Below are 9,251 nucleotides of genomic sequence, written 5' to 3' on the forward strand. Positions count from 1 at the left end.
CCTGGTGTGGAAGACTGGAGGAGGACACAGGGCCTGCGGAGGGTCTGAGGCTGAGTTATTAACGGCACGGTCTGTCTCCTGGGCAGGAGTGGCCCTTCCTCTGCTGGGCCTGTCTTTGCTTGTCAACATTTCAAAACAAGATTACCTTTGTAATTGCATTTTCATGCGTCACGTGGAAAAGGCCCATTCCCATGTGCTACCAGGAGGCGTGTGACCCTCTGTCCTGGGCTCAGGGCCAGAGCCTGTTCTGGGACCAGAAGTGTCACAGCCTGGCTTCGGAGTCTAAGCCAAAGGAAGCCCCAGCCAGCCAAGAACAGGTCTGGGAGGGCCAGGCCGGAGTGTGACCTCTCACTTGTCAAGGGCGTCTAGGGGGCAAGGCGTGGGGAAGGGAGCGCCCTAGGCACCCGGCCTTGAGTGAGGAACCTGCCCTTTTCGGGGTTGGGGAGCGTGGAGTATATTTTGGAGTGAGCTGTGGTAGCCAGGGAGGAACTTGGGAAACAGGATAAATTAGGCAGTGAGGTTTCTGGTAGGTGAGCAGACTCAAAGGGAACGAAACTTAAAAGGACACACGGAAGCCTATGGCCGATTCATGTTGATGTATGGCAAAAACCATCACAATATTGCAAAGTCATCATCCTCCAATTAAAATAGTAATAATGAAAAAGAACATGGAGTTCAGATCATTCTGGAAGGAGGGTTGGCAGCACAGTCTCCTAAACAGAAGAGGGGCTGGCATCTGGCACCCTGACCCCGCTCCTTGGGTTGAAACACAAAACTTGCCTTCAGTCAAGCGGCCTTGTTTCAGACCCAAGAAAACTGATCCCGGGGCCAAAGCTTTAAGTGACCAAGCGTTGTATCTCAGACAATAAAAAGTTTCAGGAAGGTGAAATCAGAGACGAGAATGTCCTGGGATGGGGGTAGGGGGAACGAGAGCTCCCCAAACCCAAAGTATAATTAACCATTGTAATCTCCAGTGATTGGGGACTGATGGAGAGATTAGCTGTGTCCAGAAGGACATTCACTTATCAATTGCTGGTGCGCAGATAAGAGAAGTTGCGTCAGGCCAGCAGGCAAGGGAGCTGGGGAGCCGCGGCGGCGGAAAACATTCGGTAGGGAGGTCACCTTGATCTGAGGAAGCCCATTGTACTTGGAGCCGGTCTCCAGAGAGGTTATGAAACAGCGTAGGGCCACCGCCCCCTGGGTCCTAGGGCACATGGCAAACTGACAGCTGGATCCTTTCCTTTTTTTTTTTTTAACTGAAATATAGTTATTCACAATGCTGGGTTAATTTTTGCTGTACAGCAAAGTGATGCAGATATGTATATGCATGTGTATATATATATGTATGTATGCATGTATGCAGTCTTTAAAAATATTCTTTTCCATTATGGTTTATCACAGAATATTGAATATAGTTCCCTTTGCTGTACAGCGTGTGTGTTAATTGCTCAGTCGTGTCCAACTCTTCGTAACTCCATGGACTGTAGCCCACCAGGCTCCTCTGTCCGTGGAATTCTCCAGGCAAGAAAACTGGATTGGGGAGCCATTCCCTTCTCCAGAGGATCTCCCCGACCCAGGGATCGGAGCCAGCTCTCCTGCAAGGCACACTGTTTACTGTCTGAGCCCCCAGGGAGGTCTCCAGGGAAGCCCTGCATAGTATGATCTTGTGTACAGTATGTACGTGCGTGCTTAGTCACTTGAGTCGTGTCCGACTCTTCGCGACCCTATAGGCTGTGGCCCACTGGGCTCCTCTGTCCGTGGGAGTTTCCTGGCAAGAGTACAGGAGAGGGTTGTCATGCCCACCTCCAGGGGATCTTTCTGACCCAGGGATCAAACCTGTGTCTCCTGCGTCTTCTGCCTTGTAAGCAGCTTCTTGGCCTCTGAGCCACCAGGGAGGCGCACACAGTATGCACGCAGTGTGCTCGACGGAAGGACCCTATTGTTCATCCACTCTCTACATAATAGTTTGCGTCTGCTAATCCCGAACTCCCGGTTTACCCCTCCTCCACCCCCTCGCCCCTTGACAACCACATCTGTTCTCTATGTCTGTGAGTCTCTTTCTGTTTCATAGAAGTTCATTTGCGTCATATTGCAGATCCCTCCAATTTTCAATCTCGCTTGAGAAAGGGGAAGAAACGGCTTCTGCTTGGCTGGCGGCTGGATGGTGTTTTTAGACTGCACACGACTGTGATCTGAAAGACCACAGTGGTCAGTTTGCCTTCATGAGAATCCTGTCTTCTCAATCCCACCACAGCCGCAAGTCCAGGATTATTTTCAAGGCGTGTTAAGCCCCGTTTTTGAAGGCAAAGCTATCTCGACCCCTATCAGGAAGAGACAGAGGGGCGCTAGCACGGCCGAGAGGCTGCACGAGCGCTTCCCCGTCATTAAGACTGCGCTCGGCCGCCACTGCTTCCTCTCTCTTAAGATGACCGGCACCTGGGCTTCTTTGTTCGGAGCTGAGCCACAGGAAACCTGGGGACGGTCTGAGGGGAGGTGGAGGGGTCGGGAAACACAACCCCTCAGCCAAAGGGCTGGGGTTCCATTGTCCTGCTTCCCCCAAAGACTAAATGGCAATTGAGTGTGGCACCTCTGTCCGTATGACCAGGAGATCTGGGCTGCGCTAAACAGTAACAGGAGGTGAACGTGCAGGAGGTTTGGAGTCCGCTTTCTCCTGAGGTATTTACACTTTCCAAGGGCAGATTCTCGTTCGTCGGAAGGGTGTAGGGAAGACCCTCTGTGCAGGAGGGGGATGTGTCCGTGGCCTCTGAAGGCTTCTCTGACCTGGCCCGCAGCGGTCCCTCCCAGGCCTCCGGTCCTCCCGGCGGCCTCCTGAGCTGGCCTACGTCAGGGCACTAAGGCTCTGCATGGTTGGCCCAGCCCCGCCTGCGGTCCCCATTGCAGCTGCATGTCACCCTTGCCACGGAGTGCGGGGACTGTCACGCGAGCTGCACCCTTTCCAGGGACGCACAGTGGCCTCCGAGGTCACCCTGGGGTTTCTGAAGGCGAAGACATCCTGTTCTGGGATTTAAATAGACAAGTCCTGCATTTAAGGAGTGTGATGTAATCTAGAGGGGTGTTTATGTGAACCAGATACCGAGTGAATCCTGGCCAGAACTTTTAAAGAGACTCTCTGAAAGGTCTTCTCATGGCGGGAAGTCAACCCCAGTTATAACGGCACCAGGGGTGAGGCGTCTAGCAAAGGTGCTCTCAGCACATTCTTGGGGCAGGTCTGCGATCCAGCGTCATCATTCCCGGCCTGCAGACAGGGGACCGAGGCTTCCGTCCTGGCCATGGAGAGCCGCTGAGATGGATCACTTCTAGGCGCACCTGGGTTAAGCGCGTGTTCCTATCACACCAGCTGGTCCCTGGCAAAGATCTGGGTTTGTTGGCCTCCTGCCCTTCAAGGCTGAGCATGGGCTCCTTGGGACTGTGATTGGGAGATTTCAGAGACTTTGCCCCTTGTCAAAGAAACCCCAGGTTTCTTCCAGCTGGTGCCTAACAATCTCAGGACCAAGGTCAGTGTTGTCGTGGGAACACATGGCTTCCAGAGGAGGAGCTGAGGAGTGAAGTTCCAGCCTCCCCTTGCTTCCCAGTCCAGGCCCAGGGAATATGTGGAAAAGAGGAACCAGGAATTACCAGGAGAAAGACATAGAATGAGTTTCTTTCTACAGGAGCCAGCAATGCAGGCAGCCAGCCGGGCAGCTTCCCAGCTTGGTTCCCAGAACAGTCAAATTTATTTAGGGATGAAATTTGTCATCATTGTGCTTAGTTGCTCTTTGCTACCCCACGGACTGAAGCCCGCCAGGCTCCTCTGTTCAGGGGACTTTCCAGGCAAGAATACTGGAGTGGGTTGCCATGCCCTTCTCCAGGGGATCTTCCCAGCCCAGGGACTGAACCCGTGTCTCCTGAGACTCCGGCACTGCAGGTGGATTCTTTACTGCTGAGCCACTGGAGAAGCCCCAGAACACGGCATTAATAGCTCCCAGTTTTTAAACTAGCTTGGGATAACAGGAATATACCTGAATTATGAGCTAGGGGAACTGATTCAAATCCTGGCTCTCCTACTTCCTACTTGGATGATTTTGAGCAAGTTATTTAATCCATTCAAGTTTGAGTTTCTGGCATAAAACACGTGTCCTAAATAAAGTGAGGCTTAGTCAGAGAAAGAAATGAGATCACATAGATGAAAACACGTGGAGGTTAGGGAATGGATAAATTGGAGGTTTGGGATTAACAAATACACACTACTATATATAAAAGATAAATAAGGATTTACTGTATAGCACAAGGGACTATATTTGATATCTTATAAAAATCTATGACAGAAGAATATGAAAAAGAATATGCATTACACACACAAAAGAATGCACACAATATATACATTACATATTATATATATAACTGAGTCACTTTGCTGTATACCTGAAACTAACGTAGCATGGTAAATCAACTGTGCCGTGCTGTGCTAAGCTGCTTCATTCACTAACCCTGGCTTGTGTAGCCCACCAGGCTCCTTTGTCCATGGGATTCTCCAGGCAAGAATACTGGAGTGGGTTGCCATGCCCTCCTCATGAATCAGTTATACTTCAATTAAAAAAAGAAAACATTTATAAATAAGAAATACATGGTAAATAATTTTGTGCTATTAAAAGTATACATATTGAATAAATCCAGTTATTGTAGCAAGGCTAGGGTTTTGCTTTGTTTTCTGGTACAGTCTTAAAGACACAAATACACACACTGTCTCTCCTTCAGTCATTATCTAAGTCAAAATACAGAACATTTTCAGCAGCCTAAGAGGCTCTCTCGGGGCCCTTCACAGTCATCAGCTCCCCAAAGGCAACTGTAGACTGGACTTCCCTGTTCTCCAGTCTTGGGATGGTGCCTGAAAAGTCTTGCTTGACTCGTCTCTGTAACGCCATCTCCCTCTCCCCACCTTTATTCTGTGTGTCCACTGAGATTTCTCATCCAGGAAGTTACCCCCTGAGCTGAGGAATGCACAGCCAGACCCAGGGCCCACAGACTGCGGCGTCCTTCCAGACTGGAAGTCCCTCTAGAGAGCCTCCGGTGGCTTCTCTGCATCCCTCACCCCGGACACAGGGGCATCCCTCACTCAATGCACGTCTGTAAACTCACCCGTCTGCCTCATTCTCTCTCATCAGCCTATGAGCTTCCTAAGAGCATAGATGATTTTCCTATTTAGTCCGTATCCCTTGGCCCCTGGTACACAGTAGGTATCTGTGAAACCCAACCGAGTTGTCGAGTTTGCTGTAGGGCAGGCATCAAATTAGGCAGATACTGTTTTCCTGCCTGTATCACTTTTGTGCTGATGCAGTTGTGTCCAATTCTTGGTGACCCCATGGACTGTAGCCCGCCAGGCTCCTCTGTCCATGGGATTTCTCAGACAGGAATACTGGAGTGGCCTGCCATTTCCTCCTGCAGAGGATCTTCCTGACCCAGGGATCAAACTCGAGTCTCCTGCATTGGCAAGCAGATTCTTAATCGCATAGCAATCCACACAACATCATTCTCTGCTATTCCAAGGATATGTAAGTAGCTTTCCAATGTGTACATAAAACTAATAAGTACTTTAAAGGAAAAATGACCAAGTTTCAACCGCAGAGCCAGCAGCCAGCACTGCACAGGGCAAATGGTCAGGGATGAGAACTTTGGAAACTTGCTCCATGTTTTGGTGATGAAAAGACAGACAGGCTGGAGATGAGTTTCGGGGCCAGCAGCAGGAGCCACATGAGGGACTGGGCAGCTCCTGAAGTATAAGGAGCAGGGCTGGAAGCTGGTCTGGTACTTCTCAGGCTCTGGGCATGTTTGTTTGTTTCTTGGCTTCGGGATCTTAGTTCCCCAACCAGGGATGAGACCCAGGCCCATGGCAGTGGAAGCGCTGAGTCCTAATCACTGAAAGTGAAGTGAAAGTAGTATTCGTTCAGTTGCGTCTGACTCTTTGTGACCCCGTGGACTGTCCTGCCAGGCTCCTCTGTCCATGGGATTCTCCAGGCAAGAACACTGGAGTGGGTTGCCATTCCCTTCTCCAGGGGATCTTCCTGACCCAGGGATTGAACCTGGGTCTCCTGCATTGGAAGCAGACTCTTTATCACCTGGACCAGGGAAATTCCCTCTGTGCATGTTTTGCTGGCATAACATAGAAGATGTGGTTTTACAGGGAAAGCTGCAAAGCTGGTTCTGTGCTTTCTCCATTTTTTTTTTTTTTGGTCTTTCGACCCAGTGTTGACTCACCTGGGGTGGGTTAATTCCAGGGCCTTAGTTCAGCTACTTGCCTCGTTTCACTGGGAGGACCAGGCTCTACGCTCTGTTCTTCATCCTCTTCCATCCACTGCTGACATAATCACCAGCATCATTTTTCACCATGTCATCATCATCTGCTTGAAACCCTTTCATGCTTTCCTTATTGTCTTAAGGATAGATTTTTAAAAAAATCTGTGAGAGGTAGAATTCACATACTACAGAGGCCACCCTTTTAAAAAGTATAATTCTGCTTTCTTTAGTATATTCACAGGGGTGTGCAACCCTCCCCACCATCTATTTCCAGAGCACTGCCATCTCCCCAGGAAGAAACCCTGCGCCCACTAGTCCTCACCCTCCGTTCCCTTTTCCTTCCGGCCTCTGACAGCTACTCACCTACATCTGTCTCTTTGGATTCGTTTATTTTGCGTATTTCATACAAATGGACTGACACCATGTGTGGCCTTCTGTGTCTGCTTTCTTTCCCTTGGCACAACGTTTTCAAGGTCCATTCAAGTTGTAGTACAAATCAGTACTTCTTTTTATGGCTGAGGACTATTTCACTGTATTGATTTACCACCCTTCATTTGTTGGTAGACATTTTCGCTGTCTCTACTTTTTGGCTGTTGTGAACATTTTGTGCGGACATAACTTTTTTTTTTTCCTTTTTGTTCTCTCTCTCTTTTTTTGGTGTATATACCTAGGAATAGAATTTCTGGGTTGTGTGGTGTGTGTTCTCAGTTGCGTCTGACTCTTTTCGACCCCATGGACTGTAGCCCGCCAGGCTCCCTCTCCATGGGATTTCTCAGGCAAGAATACTGGAGTGGGTTGCCATGGAATCTTCCTGACCCAGGGATCAAACCTGCATCTCTTGCACTGGCAGGCAGATTCTTTACCACTGTGCCACCTGGCAGTTGGCTCGTGTGGTACTTAAGGACATATCTCAATTCCATAGCCTGAGGCCAGGGCCCTGCCCATTCTGGACGCTTCACCCAGGCTCCTACCACGCCCTGGCCCAGACCACACCCTTCTCTTGCCTGAGTAGGCAAATGCGGCTCTCCGAACACACCGTGCCCTGACACATCCTGCCTTTCACATTCCATCTGCCGTTTGGCCTGGCCTTTCTCTGACCTCTGCACCTGGGTGACTCCTCCGAGTTTCACTTTGGGCATCACTACCAGCTGGGGATTCTTCAATGAACAGAAACAAATCCTTGCTCTCACGGTGCTCATGTCGGAGTGGGGGAAATAGGCAAGAAATTTAAGTGATGTATGACACACATACACCTAGCTAGCTTATGCTTAGGAATTGATGCAGGAAAGAGGACTCCAGATTCCTGCCTTCCTGGTACCCAGGAGTGGCCACGAGATTAATTCTTGCCAGTGGACTGTGAGTAGGTGGAATCTGTTGGTTCTGGGAGGGGGCTTCTAAGAAGTGGATGGGTTTTCTCCAGGTGGCCCAGTGGTTAAGAATCCGCCTGCCAATGCAGGAGACACAGGAGACACAGCTTCGATCCCTGGGTCAGGAAGATCCTCTGGAGAAGGAAATGGCAACCCACTCCAGTATTCTTGCCTGGGAAGAGTAGCCTGGTGGGCTACAGTCCATGGGGTCACAAAAGGGTTAGACAGGACCAAGCATGCATGGGTTTTCTCCATGCTCTTTCCCTTCTGTAGTCACGGTTCAGGACACTCTGAGGCCATTAGGGATGATGGGTCCCCAAGAAGGAAAGAGCCTGGGCGCCTAAATCACCATGTGAAAAGAAGCCATAGGCTGATCAGGAATGTCGCACTAGGCTAAAACAGGATTGACACTTCTGTTGTTTTAGGCCCCTGAAATGGCCTCCTTTTTCCTACATGAAGCATTTACATGTCTCAACTCACCCTCTTACTCCCAGTCACACAAGTGATCTTTCTCTGAATCCACCCTCAAACAATGTAGAGCAGGAGGTTTATAAACACCCACAAAGTTGTTTCATAGCAAGAACTCAAGCCTACTTTCATTCTTTCTCTGCTTTAAGTACCCATGACATCTGCCACAGTGTAAACACTCCACACATCTTTACTGAATTGAATCAAGGGTGCTAGGAAATATTTTAAATATACTAAAAGGAGGTTCATTTAGAAAATGAAGCTGTGGAGGGATAAATTAGGAGTTTGGGATTTACAGATACACATTAGTGTATATAAAATAGATAAACAACAAGGACCTACTGTATAGTACAGGAAACTCTACTCAGTAATTGGTATTAACGGAACAGAATCTGAAAAGTATATATATGTATATCAACATATCTCAATAAGAGTGTGTGTGTGTGTGTGTATATGTATATATATATACCACTTTGCTGTACATGTGAAAGTGAAAGTTGCTAAGTCGTATCTGACTCTTTGTGAGGAGTGGGTAGCCTTTCTTCTCCAGGGGATCTTCCCAAACCAGGGATTAAACCCACGTCTCCTGCATTGCAGGTGGATTCTTTACCAGCTGACACCAGAGAAGCCCAATAACTTGGAAATCAACTATACTTCAGTTTTAAAAAACCAGCCAAACAAAAAAACCTCCACAAAACAAACAAACAAACAAAAGTGAAGTTGTGATGACAGCTAGTGTCTTAATCAGCTGCATGAAAAGTTTGTTGATCTACCCAGTGATGCAAGAAGACACAGCAGGTTTGTGCCACGTGGTGGAATCTAGCAGACACCAACAGGTGTTCCTGGCTTGTTGCTGGGTGACCGTTGTTTCATGTTTAAGTTACTGGCCACAGACACCTGTGTTTTTGCAAGTATGGCTCAGACCGCAAAAATTCCCACTAGAACGTTTGAGTACCCAGGAGTGGTTAACTCCAAACTGGCCTGAACACTGTCCTTTTATCTCCATGGTGGGAGCCAGTCTTTTAAGTTTTTTAAATACTGTAAACATGAGATTCATGATGCGGGGTTCTGCTCCTCAGAGCTCACCAGGGTTGACTCTCTTCCCACTGGAGGTTTGTGGTTTAC

The sequence above is a fragment of the Budorcas taxicolor genome, chromosome 12 (assembly GCF_023091745.1).
Source record: "Budorcas taxicolor isolate Tak-1 chromosome 12, Takin1.1, whole genome shotgun sequence".
Taxonomy (NCBI): Eukaryota; Metazoa; Chordata; class Mammalia; order Artiodactyla; family Bovidae; genus Budorcas; species Budorcas taxicolor.